The 14,935-nt window shown below is 47.2% G+C and overlaps 1 pseudogene; it reads left to right on the top strand.

Annotated features, from left to right (window-relative positions):
* The first annotated feature begins 13,390 nt into the window (after positions 1–13,390).
* On the top strand, positions 13,391–13,915 carry LOC117033564 (anterior gradient protein 2 homolog; annotated as a pseudogene).
* The last annotated feature ends 1,020 nt before the right edge of the window (positions 13,916–14,935 follow it).

The following is a 14,935-nucleotide window of genomic DNA, read 5'->3' as shown; positions in this document are numbered from 1 at the left end:
TTATACAGACATAAAAATGAATGCAGCAAATCTGTGTTTCTCAACATGGAAAGATGTTCATGATTTAGGAAAAGTGAAAAAAGCAGGTTACAAAATGATGATATGATCCCATGTATGTATGTGTGTGTGTGTGTGTGTGTGTGTGTGTGTGTGTGTCTGGTCTGACAATTAAGTTTGCAAACTAGTTGCAACGATGTTGCTAACCTTTTTTGATACCAGAGGGATTATTAATTATGAATTTGTACCAACTGGACAAACAGTTAACCAAGTTTACTATTTGGAAGTGCTGAAAAGGCTGCGGGAAAAAGTTAGGCAACCTGGACTTTTCACTAATAACTCATGGCTCTTGCATCACAACAATGCACCAGCTCACATGACACTGTCTGTGAGGGAGTTTTTAGCCAGTAAACAAATAACTGTATTGAAACACCCTCCCTACTCACCTGATCTGGACCCCAATGACTTCTTCCTTTACCCGAAGATAAAGGAAATATTGCAAGGAAGACATTTTGAGGACATTCAGGACATCAAGGCTAATACAACAACAGCTCTGATGGTCATTCCAGAAAAAGAGTTCCAAAATTGCTTTGAAGGGTGGACTAGGCGCTGGCGTCGGTGCATAGCTTCCCAAGGGGAGTTCTTTGAAAGTGATCATAGTGATATTCAGCAATGAGGTATATAGCACTTTTTCTAGGATGAGTTCTTAAATTGTCACACCTTAATTGTCACGAACTTAATTGTCACACCTCATATATGAATGCATAGAGAATTCTAAGTCTGGAAGAGTATGTCCTGTTATAGTAATTATTTATGCATACTTTCTAATTTTTCTGCAGTAAAATAAAATAAAGTTTGTGTTCCCCGTGGGCTCAGTGGGGAACCAGGAGCTGCCTCCCTCTGTGCCCTGCACACCTGGCTGTCCTGGCTGACGCTCACCAGAGATCCCAGGTACACAGTCTGCATCAGGGCATGAGTCTAAAGCCACCGCAGAGAAATTCTTCCCAGACCAGAGCAGGTCAGACAGGGTGGGAGGCCCTTTCTCCCTCTCTTGCCTGGGAGAGCAGAAAAGGGAGTCTCTTCTCACATGAACAGTTTTATGAGAACAGAGGTGGGGCTGTTCCCGCTCTGCTCTGGAATTAGGGGTCACACACTCAAATGAGCAGTGGGGGCCGTCGAAGGGCCTACTCCACAAAGCAGGGGTGGGCCCTGGGGGAGGAAGGAATGTGAGACCCCTTCCCCCAGGATGTCACCAAGTCAAGATCTGATTGTCATGACCGGTCCTTACCATGTCAGACTTGCCCAAACTCTGAAAGGAGAAACCTGAGGTCAGCTTTGGGATTGACTGATCTCAGCCAGCGCTGGAATTCCTCCTTGCTCCATGCACATGTCTGAGCCAAGGATTCCCTAGGAAGCTGGCTCCAGGTACCAGCACATACGAAGTAAACCCTTGGGCTTGAACTTGCTCAAGGCTGCAGGAAAGCAGAAACCTCTCTGTATGCATGGAAAAGCAAAAAGGAGGGAGTTTTGAGGGACAGGCAGAAGGACTGCCCCTAGAGATAAGTACTATTCCTCTCAGAGTCCACCAGAACTTTTTCTTTTTCTTTCTTTTTTTTTTTTTTATTCATTGACAGTTAACACCTTCTACTTGGTACTGTTGTCTTTTCATGTATTTCCAGGCATTTCACAGCTTACCTCCTCTGTTAGGTTGACCTAAGAAAAGGGCCAATTTCACTGGTCTCCTTATCTCACCCCTTAAGTACCAAGCATGGCACCTTGTGCAATGATATCATTCCGTCAATACATAATTAGTGTGGGCCTACTATGTGTCAAGCATAGTTATAGGCACTAGAGTCTAGTGTACAGAGCAGACAGGCTTCCTAACTCATTCTAGTAGACGAACACCAGACAATAGACAAATAAATAAATGTGAGAATATGACACTAAATACCCATTGGGTTTACATAATTTCAACTATATTTGTTCAGCAATTCTCAGCGAGAGAAAAATAACAATTTAAATCAGGCAAACAACTCCACCTGCCATTCCACTCAGTGAGCCCGTGTCCAGAGAGAGCTGAGCTGGGTGAGGTGAATCCATTGTTCCCTTCTGAGTGTCTCACAAAACGGAATAGGATTCTGATGTCAATGTCGTTTTTCATAAAGTGTCACTCCTCAGTAAAAGCCAACTGCTTCATCTGGTGTCTGACCATAGGAAACAGTGACCTGTTCCAACTTGCCGGAAAAATGGTCTGTCAAACTTACTGAGACGGTATGTGATTTTTCAACATAGAGTCTCCCTGGTGAGGTTTCAAGGATTACATGGGTCACAGGTGAATTCTAGGGTACATGTGAGCTTTAAACCTGGTTCCCGATAGACTTTGACTCCCCTGCGTGTATGCTCTCTGCTAACTATCCACTAACTTGATATCTGACATCCACTAAACTCAGTACCATTTTTTATGAAACCCCCACTATGTGGCAGTAACTATTTATACACTGAAACCAGAGAGATGAAGCCAGAGAAGCACCACTCCCAAAGAGTGACCAGTATCTGTATTTGTATGATGTTTGACATCGACAAAGTGTTTTGTAATGCTGCCCTTATGTTTTATCTGCTCAGCATCTCTCCTCCTTTTCTGGGACTGTACCAGAGTTTAGGAAATGCTCTTTCCCACACTACAACCCTGAGTTTGGGATGGGAGCTACCATCGGTTTCCAGCTGCTGCCTCCCTGCTCACACGTGATTGAAGAAGGGCCACCAGACTCATATTGAGCCAATCACAGTATCTCAGCCTTGTCCCTACTGACAATCAATGGAAGAGTACCCTGCGTCAGCCTGGCCAATTAAAGTCCCAGGATTCGCCCACCTGAAACTAACAGAAGAGCTGCAGACATTTCCAGTGGGGAAGCTCTGAGATCTGAGTGTGGGCGCAGAAGCCAGCCATGATCCCATGGCCGTGGGAAGGAAAGCAACCTGAAAGGATGCACCCGTGTTCACACGGGAGTAGGAGTGAGAAATGGAGACGTAGCGTCCCAGCAGCAAGACTTCCCACCGCCCGGAGTCGTCCCCCTCCCCCACCAACATGAGATTTCCTATAAAATTCTTCTTTTTTGCCTGAGCTTGTTTAAGATGGCTTTCGTTTACCTGCAACACAAGTGTCTAAGATATTGTATCTTATTTTATCATTTATCCCTCACCCTGAAGACGGAGCTCAGAGAGGAGAAGAGAGCTGTCCAATGTCCCAGTGCTACTAGAGAGAGCAGCAACAATTTAAACGCTGCTTGGGACCATGGTGCACGTCTTTGACCCTTAAAAGAGGTTTCCCTGCTTGGGATCTCATGCCCTCTCACATGCATTCTGTGCACTCTGGTGGGTGTCTTTTTCACAATGCACAGCCACGTGTGTCACGGCAGTGTTTCAATAACTGGGGTCACACGCAGTCACAGCAGAGACAATTCCACGGGGCTCCTGCCCACCACTCCCTCCCTCCCTACAACTCTGAGTGAGCATGCTTCTCCCTCCGCCAGGAGCCCACCTCAGAGGCCTGGCACAGTCCTCCCGTCCCCACGCATCTGGGAAGCCTTGTGCCACCCACCACCCCAGGTGGAGCCATGCCGCCCCTCTCTGCTCCTTCCTTGGATCTGCCTCACTGATTCTAATTCTCCTCCTCTGCCTTCCAGAATAGGCCTTCATGGGGGCAGGGACCGCAACGTCATCTATCTCTAGCCCGTGGCACAACTCCTGGCACATAGTAGGGACTCAATAAATGTTTGCAGAGAGGACAAACAAGAGCAGCAGGAGCATCAAAGCCGATGCTTGTTCATGCTTGTTAATTTGTACTTGTTAAAAATCAGCATCAGTTTGGGGTCAACTGATGTGATGCTTTGAAGCCTGGGATAGCTGAACGGGAGAATCTGAAATACCTTTGCAGAGATTCATCACTCCATGTACCCAATTAACGCCAAGCCATTAGTCCTTTCTGAAGCTGCCAGGATCTATTAAGCCATTTAACTTATCCACAGACACTACAGGATCAATCCCAAGGGCAATCTTTTCAGGCCTGGGCAGCCAAAGCTTAAATGACTTAAGTGGTGAGCTTTCTATCACTCCCACTGGGAACTCGTCCACCGAAGGAAAGCTTTAATGGGTCTAAAACACGGGAGTAAGGAAGCGCCTGAAACTCACACTGGAATCAGCCTCAACCTTTAGAGAAATACTGGTGTGGTGCCCTTCCTAAGGGCTGCCCTTCTGAGGAACTGGAGCAGGAAACCACCCTCTGTGGGGTGATTGGAACGGTCCCAGGAAAATCCCCAGGCCTGATGGATGGTCCTCAGCAATTCACTACAGTGCCTGAAATTCCCTCCATTAATCACCTAACAAATATTTATTGAGCACCTACTAAGAGCCAGACACTGGGAGATTCTGCCTCAAATCATTACAGGTTTGTTCTTTTGAGACAAGTTAGGCTTTATGCGGAGCCCAACAGCAAATGTCCCTCGGAGGGGAATCCACCAAGCATTATAGTCGTTAATACCACCCTTGCCAGGAGGTGCTGAGGCAGAGGACCACAGCATGGGTGGGGTCCTAGGACAGATAGGGATGCAAGTTGCTGGGGAAGAAGAGGTGTGGGCCCTGTGGGGGACAGGCTAACCCTACGTGCGGTGAGTTGGCACCACGGGCAAGGTGACTATTTCTACTTCCTCACCCCTGGAGCCCTGTGGAGTTGCCAGGTCAGAGACCCAGCCTAGTGGGCGTGTCAAATATACCTCGTTTGTGGGATTCGCGTGTATGCCACAGCCTGTTCCCGCTTTTAATTCCAGCAAGAAATGCCCCAGATTTGCAGTGGGAATACAGAAGCAGATCTAAGCTGCCTGGCTTGGGCATTCAGTTTCGCCTCTGGGAGCAAAATGTCTTTAGTCAGGGCCCGCCAGCTGAAAGCTGTAGCAATAACAACCCGAGAACTATAGCTATCATTTATTAAGTACGCACCAGGTACCAGGCACTGTGCTGGCTACTCTATAGACTATAATGAAGTCTTCACAATAAGATCAAGGGCATGAATTTTTATGAAACCGAGGCTGCGAGAGGCTATTTGCTCCGGGTCACACAACTGGTAGACAGCTGAGATCAGGTTGCAGCACAGTCTCTGCCCCCCTCACGAGAAACCCAGGGACAACCTGTCACCCACAGGAGTGGGTGGGGACCTCGTCAGACTTCTCTCCCATCCCCTTTGGGCTCAGCCTTTGAAACTTTCATGCATCTTCACCTGATACCTTTCCCAGGCATTAAAAATAAAAATCGCTTCTAAAACTAAACATCATTACAATTTTTTATTATGTAAACTATATCATATGTTGGTAACTATATTAGGAAATATTGTATTGGATATTATTTATAAATGTTACAAGTAAACATTCTGTAATTATAACTAAATTCTGGAACTTTTCAATATATAAAAACTAGAAGAATACAATGAACTGCCACTTCCTCAGCACCTAGTTTAAACAATAATTGAACATTTTCTCCATCTGGTTTCATCTATCCCCCACCCTTTTTCACTCTGAGCATTTTTAAAGTCAATACCAGAGGATATATGATTTCACCAAGTTGGGTATGTGTCCCTAACAGACAAGCACATTTGAAAAGATATAACCATAATGCCATTATTCCTTTTAACAAAATAAGCAACAATACTCAGGCCCGGTGTTCAAATTTCTCAGATTGTTTAAACAAGGTTCATACACTGCACTTGGTTGTTATGTTTTTCTTTAAAAACCATCCCTTCTCCCTATTTGTTCTAATACCATTTATTTGTTGAAGAAAATAAGTCATTTATGTGGTAGAATTTCCCCTCATTCTGGACCTGGCCGATTGTTTCCTTGTGGTGTTAACTAGTTCCACTATTGCTGGTATTTTCTGTAAACTGCTCAGTAAGATTTAGGGCAACAATGTCCAGTAGAAATAAAAGGCAAGTCCCAGATGTAATTGTATATTTTCTTAGCAGACACAGTAAAAAAAAAATTCAAAGAAATGGGTGAAATTACTTTTAATAACATTTTATTTAATAGGAAATAGCTAAAATATCATTTCAAAATGTGATTAGTATAAAAGTTATAAATGAGCTATTTTGTATTCTTTTTTATACTACATCTTCAAAATCAGATGTGCATTGTACACTGAATGCAAAACATGATTCAGAATGGCTACATCTCAAGTGTGCAAGACCCACCCTATTGAATAGGGCAGATCTAGACTTGTGCAGAGTCAGCTGTAAATTTTTTACGTGAGAAGAATACTTCGTACGTATTGCCCCCGCATATTAGGGTTGAACATAGCATGTCTCCTACCCATTTCACGGATGATTTGAATAAGTTCAGTATACAATTGCCATTGACTCACAGTGTCTGGCAGCTCGCCAGCCTGTCCCCATACTGTGGGTACCGCAGCAGTGAGCCACTCCATTAGAGTGTGGTTGCCCTGGTCGTGGGCCAACCTAGGGCAGTTCTGTAACCTTTGTCGCAGGGAGGGATGCACTGTCACGAAGGCTAGCTTTTCCATCTCGCCTGGGGAGCAGAGAATGTTGTCTGCTCCCTCATCCCATAAACGTAGTAGCCAAGCCGAGACTGGCTCTCCAGGGCGCTGTCTGTACCGCCTCCCCAGCTCCTGCAACTCAGTGGGAGTGTAAGGGGTGCAGGTTGTGAACTCAGTCACAGCTGGGTTGCTGGCAGCAACGCCCCCGGGGCCCAAAGGTTGCTCATGTTTTACCTTTTGCTTCATAATGGCTTGGGGGTTGGGAGCTACATTGTCTCCACTCGTGTCATCCGCCTCTGCCTCAGAGTCTCCACTGTGGGGCTCCTCCTCTAACAAGTGGACCTGAGCTTCCAGTGCCTCCCCCTGGGCTTCCAGTGTCTCCCCCCGGGACACCTGGTCCCACACCTGGGCTATTCCAGCAAGCGCTTCTTCCGAGTTATGACGCGACGCGGTGAGAACCTCCTCTAACCGGCGGTCCCACGCTTCCAGCACCTCCCCCACCCCACCCGGGGCTGGTGGTCCTGCACCTGGGCTATTTCATTCAGCACATCCTCCATGCTATGACACAACACGGCAAGGACCATCCAGCCCACGCAGTCGACTGTCCCCTTCGCCTCCTCTGGCAACCGCTCAGCCAAAACCTGCAGGGCCCTCTCCACGCTGGCCGGAGAGCCATCCGTGTCCTCCCACCCCTCCTGGGAATCCAACTCCTGAGAACAGTGGCCACCGAGCACCACACACGGTGTGGGGGCCACCTGTCCTCCTGCCTGGAGTCAGACACCGTTCCTACCTGGCTGGAATCTTGCTTGCCGTGCCAGCTATCCGAGTGGGTAGGGGTCCTGGTGCAAGATGTCCACAACTCCAGCAGCCTACGGCAGCAGCAGACCACCAAAAGGAAGGCGACGCCTTCTATGGCCAAGAGGGTGGCGTGCCATCCGGAGGCTCAAGTCTCTCAGGCAGACTTCGCCTCCCGTTCCCGGCGCCGCTCCTCACGGGCCTCCCGAAGCTGAGCTTTCACGTGTATAGTATAAACTGCTCCATTACCCCTTTGGGGATTCTGGCCAGTGCCATACCCTGCTCACTGCGCCATGTGTCATGCGGGGTGTCAGGCGGGGTCTCTGATCCTGCTCCCCACATAAGAACGCAGGACATGGTGAAGCCAAAAAGGAACACCCATGGAGCCATAGACAGGGAAGTCATACCGCTATATTCTCGCTGGCGGCTGGGTTGGAGACACAGGAAGAAGTAGCCACACAATGTGCAACCTGCTGTCCACTTCTCTGCCAACCAACCTCACTTGCTAACTGCAATCCATGCTTGTTAGCTTAGCTACAGCAGTTATATCAGTGGCTTATGGCTAACAGGTAACAGTTGATGGCCAACTAGTCACAGCTGATGGCTACCTGAGCCAGCACCTTTCCATGTGAGGCCGAGAGCCTGGAAACTGCTCTCTGGGACTCTGTCCCCACAGGGTCAGTACCCAAACAACCTCTAATGGTGACGAGTAAGGGGGTCTCTTTTTATCATTGTGAACTCATAGTTTTCTATATTTGCTAACTTTCAGTACATTGCAGTCATTATTCTTTTTGATGCTAAAAATTCCCCATCTATGGCTGGTAGGACTCTCCAGCTGGCTCCTGGGCCAGTTTTTGATAGCTTCCCTGTTTTCTGGTACAATCACGTAGGTCCATCTTGCACATTTCCTCTCCTAATCAGAAATCTGCTATTTCTCCAAGAAGCCCTGGTTCCTTTCGGTGTTCCAGGCATCTTTAAAGGAGTGCCCTTGGGATGATAACATAACCTAAAAGAATTGAATAAATGTGGAAATTGAAAGCACCAAGATGAGTCAATAGAAAAAGGTTATCTTCGTTTTGGGTGGAGAGGGTAGGATGAGAGGAGAAAGGAAGATTTCAGAGGTCCTCACACGATACCTGCCTTGCTCATCCATTACTCTGCATCTCTACTCTCCATACCCTCTACTCTTAGGAGTAGAACTTTCTATTGCTGTTAAGTGCAGGTGAAAGTTCAGCCAACTGGGAACCCAGGGACCCCCCCTGACCTCCCTTTGCAAAGAGCCCAGAGCCTTTGTCCAAAGTTGCATCACTTCCCACCCAGCCCTTCCTGAGCCAACTCCCTGATGTCTCCGGGAGAACAGTCGGCATCATCCCAATGACATCAGGGAAACTCCTATTTCCAGCAGTTTCTCCTTCAGCTGCAAAAATGTGCAGCGGTAGACAGGGTGTGGGCTTTTGAAGTCTCTGCAGGAAGCAGAGTTGTTTTCTCAGCACCACATCTGAGCGCATCTTCTGTGAAAGCCGTAGTTGCTCAGCTGGTGTGGAGCTGCCCTGCCCACCACCACCCCCGGACAGCCGGCGGGGAGGGCAGACCCCACACCATGCGGTGGGTGTTAAGGAAGTTGGGGGACCAGCACAGAGGAGCAAGGAATAACGGACACTGGGGTGGGGGGGGTGCCTGACACCTCTTCTTCTTTTCCTGAGTGTTCTTTGTTTCTTTTACCCCCTGCTCAAAAATGCACTAAATATCACTGCACTGAAACTCACCCCAGCTTAGGGAGAGCGAGCGTGCCACACTCCAACGGTGTGGTCATTGTCATGCAGGGAGTCACGCGGGGTCTCAGCTCCCGCTCCCCACATAAGAACGCAGGACGTGGTGAGGCCAAAAAGGAACACCTACGGAGCCATATGTAGGGGAGTCATACCACTGTATTCTCGCTGGAGGCTGGATTCACACGACGTGCGACCTGCTGTCCACTTTCTGCCAACCGACCGACTCTCCTCGACTCCTCTCGACTCACTCACCAGCGCAGCCGCGGCACCTGTATCAGGGGCCAGGTGTCTAACTGGCTACAGCTGATGGCCAACTAGCCACAACCGACGGCCATCTACTACCTGAGTCAGCACCCCGCCACGTGAGGCCGAGAGCCTGGAAACTGCTCTCTGGGGCTCTGTCCCCACAGTCATGAATCTAGAACAGCCATTGCGTGTCCTTATCACAGTCCTCAGGCGCTGCCGGCCAGAAATGCTGTTTATCGTCACAACTTCCTCGCTATGCGCCCAATCCCAGAAGACAAGGAAAGAAGAAGTCCTAGCTTCAAGACACTCAGACACCTGCTAATCCTGGCACACAGTTCAGAAGACAGTCACATTGGTTGTGAGCCTACTGTGTGCCTGGGGTGCTTTCCCATGAGTTCTGTTTGCTCCTGTCAGCAGTCCTGTGGACAGATGTTTCCCCATTGTACAGATGGAGAAGTTTAGGATACTTAGCTAGACATTACGTCATCGGCCCTCGATCACTCGGTTGGCTCAGGTCAGGTCTCACTGTCTCCGAGGCCAGGCCCTGAAGGTCGTAGCCTTTGGCTATGGATACCTTCCCTTAACCAGACACTTCATGTTGATGATCTCATTTCATCTTTGTTCCACTTTATAGAGTGGCTCTTCATACGCCCCCTGTACAAATGAGGAGCCTTGTCTAACATCACTAAGGTTAGTACCTGGGCCTGACTCCAATGGTCATGGGTTTTCCAACGAGCTGCCCAGCCTTTCGCAAGCAGGTAACTTCTCCATCCCTTGCAACCCTGACGTCCGGCTCTGTGTTGCTTTAAATGCATCAAAATGCAAAGACCCATGGTGATACTTCTGTGTCTGAATGGTATTCCGCCCCTGTTAGCCTTAGGAGACACCGCACTAAGAGGCCGAAATCTGGGTTCTTATCTGGTTCTGTGTTTATGAGAGTGTGGTACTCACCCACTATTCAGGACTCCAGAGCGTTTTAGGTGATATTCAACATTTTGAAAAAATTTTTAATATGCTTCAGAAAAAATGCAACTAGCGCACCAAACCTATTATTTAAGATATTCATTAGGAGGAAGCTATGCTTTACGACATCATTAAAAATAATCAGGAGCTAATGGCACAATGGGATCACTAGTGTGTCAAAAATCAAGATGGTAAATGACAAACACGCATGAGAAACTTTTGTGCTCCAGTGTGTAACGAGCAAACAGTTCTCCTGGCCCCTTTTTGACCCAGGCAGGACATGGACTTTTTCGTGAGTTAAAGACAATGGTTGTAAAACAATACTCAGTTCTCTAGGTAGAATTGTCTATTGCTTGCTTTTATCACTATCTAAAAATGGGAGTATGGTTTCTTTTTTTTTTTTTGGCACATTAAAGTAAAATAGAGAAAACCTAAAATCAGGAACATGTTTCCTCCCTCTATGTAGACATCTCATGAGATTTACCGAAAAACTACCTTTATCATTAGGAGAGTTTATGGGAAACAATAATCCAGTCCAAGAATAAACACTAGACGGAATGACGATTTTCAAGGAAGTGCTAGCTGGCTGAGGTAGCAGCAGCCATGAGCTGAGAGAAGTTTTTGGCAGCTCCAGAGGGCCACGGCTAACTCTGAACTGTGATTAAGAAAGCATTCATCCGTTTATCTCTGTGGGAGTGGGGGAGTGCCTCCTGTAAGGCATGAGGGTGTCCACTTATCTGGGGATTTCCTTTGGCATTACAGAAAATGATGCAGGAGTGTCTCCATTCCCCAGAATGAGAGGTGAGAGGCCGACCAGGGCAGTGATTCTGTGGGATCCAGATTCTCACCCACGGTCATACTCACTGATGGCTCAGGAACCTTGGCAAAATGATCCATCCACCGCCCAGCATTGCACAGAGGGCAGCTCGAAGCTGGGTTTCTAAAGCTGAGCCCCACTGCCCAGGAGAAATGCATTCCTCTTTTGTCCCCTTCCCAAGAAAAAGTGGTGTTCAGAAGACACAGCAGCTCCCGGATTCTCTTTTAGAAAACAAGGCTGTTCTGTGTGCAGAAATGTCCCTTGTGCTTTGGTTGCAAAGAGCAAGAGTTGGACATGGCTACAGTGTGCGTGAGTGGGAGAGTAGTTTAGTATATCGCGGTATGTCTGGTATGTCCTATGATGAAATACAATGAAATTATTTGCACAGGATTACAGTAGAGCTACGTGAATTGACAGTGAAAGATGTCCACTATGTTTAAATACAAAAGAGAAGCTACAGTGCCACATGCAGGGTGTGATCCAGTTTGCGTGTGTGATGCATACATATAGGGTCTGGGAGGAAACGTGCCTGTGGGAGGGGGCGGGCAGGGCGGCCTGATGAACTTGGGGTGGGTGGTGAGAGATGGGTGCAGTGATGCTGCCTGTCCTTTCATGATTCGATGTGCTAGGAAAAGGAAAGAGACTCTGACATAACAGGAGAGGACAAGCGGGTAAGAGCTTGTTCCCAAGATCCTCTTGGGGAAACTGAACTTTTGGTCCTTTTCTGGAACTAGAAAGAACCTGCCTGAGACGCGACCAGTGGGGCCTCCCCCATTGTCTACGGGGATGGTCAGAGTCACTGTGCGCCGAGGACCAACGAGCGCAGGCCGAAAACTCAGCTGGGGCCTCTTCCACCTCTGGGATGAGAACCACCTCCTCTTCCCTTCCCCAGTGTTCAGGACTCCATCCTGCACCCGGATTCCCCAGGTCCCACCCCTCTTCCCTGGGCATTTCCCTAAACTCAAGGACTTCTCCTCCCTTTCTCCTTTAGTCCTCTCAAGCCATCCCTCCAAACGTTGCTCTCTGGGTGGGAACCAAGAAACAAATTCCGGGCGTCTGTGCCAGGCAATCCATTTGCATGTTAACTGGGACTTCCTGGGAAAAACTCCTTCCCGGGAACAAGTCCATCCATTCTTTCCACACTTGGTGTGCACCTACTCCCGGCCAGAATCTAGAGGGAGCCTCGCCTCGTGGGGGGATGCCCTGCCTCGCCTCGCCTCGAGGGGGGACACACTCAGAGTCTGGACAAGGCAGGGCTGGGAGGGGGGCGTTCCAGGGAAGAGGACAGGGGGTGCAAAACACGTTTTGGGGGAAATGAACTTCATCGATGTGATCAAAGCAGACCAAGGAAGCACCGCCTCAGCATGTGTCGGAAACTGTTTCTGGGAACAATCCACTGAGGGATAGAAGAGCCGGGTTCAAATTCTGTCTCTACCACCTCCCCACTGGGCAACCTTGGGCAAATCAAGTCACTTAAACTCACAATCTCCTCATGAGTAAAATAAGGATAAAAAGAGCACCTGCGTCCTAACCCATGGGATTCTAGTCATAGTGACTGAGATATGTTTAATCTGCTTTCAACGTCCCAGTGTCCCCGCCGAGTGTTGTTAAGAAGTCTGCAAGCTCTCCCTGGAGGCACAGTGTGGTCCTTACAGGGTGGCCCCGTGACAACTGCTTGGCACAGTGATCAGGAGCCAACCAGTAGTGCCCACACGGGTCAGATGCACAGACCCCAAGGCCAGGCGTCTGGTTAAACTCCATGATTTGGGGTAGAAGATTTACCTCCAAGGACCCCAGTTGTCTCATTTGAAAATGGAGACAATAATACCATTTACTACGTAGGCCTGTCAAGAGCATTAAATCCACATAAAAGCAACGTAGGCAGTAAGCTCCGTGACACTGGCCTTGGCAATGATTGTGTAGAAGTGACACCAAACGCGCAGGAAACAAAAGCAAAAATAAACAAGTTGGGACTACATCCAACGAAAACGGTTCTGCACAGCAAAAGAAACCACCGACAAAGTGAAGTGACGACCTGTGGGATGGGAAAAACATATATTTATAAACCACATATCTGATGAGGATTTAGTATCCAAACTACATGAAGAACTCATATGATGTAACAGCAAAGCCCCCCAAACAGAGCAGTTGAAAAGCAGGCAGGAATCCCTGAGGTGCACTCCGGTACAGAAATAGAGGCTGAGCTGTGTGAGCACAGCAGGAGCCCTAGACGTGCCGTGGCTGCTGGGCTCAAGACAGACTTGCCATGGAGCAGATTTCAGCGTCACCATTCTCACTCCTGCTGACTCTCTCCTACACTCTGGCTGAAGATTCCACAGTCAGACGGGGACCCAAGAAGGACACAAAGGACTCTCCACCCAAACTGCCCCAGACCCTCTCCAGAAGTTGGGGTGACCACCTCATCTGGACTCAGACATATTAAGAAGCTTGATACAAATGCAAGACAGGCCACAAATCCTTGATGATGATTCATCACTTGGATGAACGTCCACACAACACAGTCAAGCTTTAAAGCAAGTGCTTGCTGAGAATAAAGAAATCCAGAAATTGGCAGAGCAGTTGGACCTCAGACCAGTATACGAAACAACAGACAAACACCTTTCTCCTGATGGCCAATAATCCCCAGGAGTATGTTTGTTGGCCCATCCCTGACAGAGCCAACATCACTGGAAGATACTCAGATCATCTCGATGCTGACGAACCTTCAGACGCAACGCTACTGCCCGACAGTATAAAGAAAACTGGCAAGTTGCTGAAGTCTGAATTGTAGAGGAGAAAACAAAATTTGCAAGCACTTCCCTCTGTGTTAGGCTTTGCGACTTGGGACCAGAGGAGATGTCAGAAGACTCTGGAGAAGGCAGAAGCACTGGTGGACATGCTGATTGGATTACAATTTAATGTTAGAACAGCTGTTTTTTAAAAATTTGGTTTCAAGTTATACGTATATGAAAACAATATTGTATACTACCATAGGGAGCCATACTTTCAAAAAAATAATTTGGGGGGGGGGGTGTTTGAAAAAATAAATAAAAAATAAGCAGGGTATGAAAAAATAGTCATTTTTTTGAAAGAAAACATACAGATGGCTAATGATTTGTGAAAAGATGCTCAACATCACTAATCATCAGAGAAATGCAAATCAAAACCACAATGAGATGTCACTTCACACCTGTTAGAATGGCTATTATCAATACGACAAAAGAAATAACAGGTGTTGGCGAGGATGTAGAGAAAAGGGAACCCCTGTGCCCTGTTGGTGGGAATGCAGATTGGTGCAGCTGCTATGGAAACTGGTATGGAAGTTCCTCAAAAAAATTAAAAATAGAACTACCTTATGATCTAAAAAATCCCGCTTTTGTGTATTTATCCAAAGGAAACACTAAACAAAAACACTCGAAAAGATATTTGCACCCACATTTTTCCTGCAATATTACTTACAAAGAGCCAAGACATGAAAGCAACCTGAGTGTCCACTGATGAATAAAGGGATAAAGAAAAAGTGTTTTACATATATATATATATTCCTATCATATATACATATATATATATTCCTATATATACATATATATATTAATTCCTATCATACTGATTATATTATATAATATAATCAGTATGATAGGAATTGCCAGTCATGCATCATTTCTACAGGGCTCCCTTCTGCTAGGAAATGAAGCAGAATTCTCTAACAAGCAAAGGGCTCAGAAGAAAAAAAATAATAATACATATATATATATATGACAAAATATTATTCAGCCATAAAAAAGAAGGAAATCCTGCCATTTGCTACAAC

The sequence above is a fragment of the Rhinolophus ferrumequinum genome, chromosome 14 (genome assembly GCF_004115265.2).
Source record: "Rhinolophus ferrumequinum isolate MPI-CBG mRhiFer1 chromosome 14, mRhiFer1_v1.p, whole genome shotgun sequence".
In the NCBI taxonomy this organism is placed as follows: domain Eukaryota; kingdom Metazoa; phylum Chordata; class Mammalia; order Chiroptera; family Rhinolophidae; genus Rhinolophus; species Rhinolophus ferrumequinum.
The sequence above is the reverse complement of the archived record's forward strand: the minus strand, read 5'-3'. Positions and strand labels throughout refer to the sequence as shown.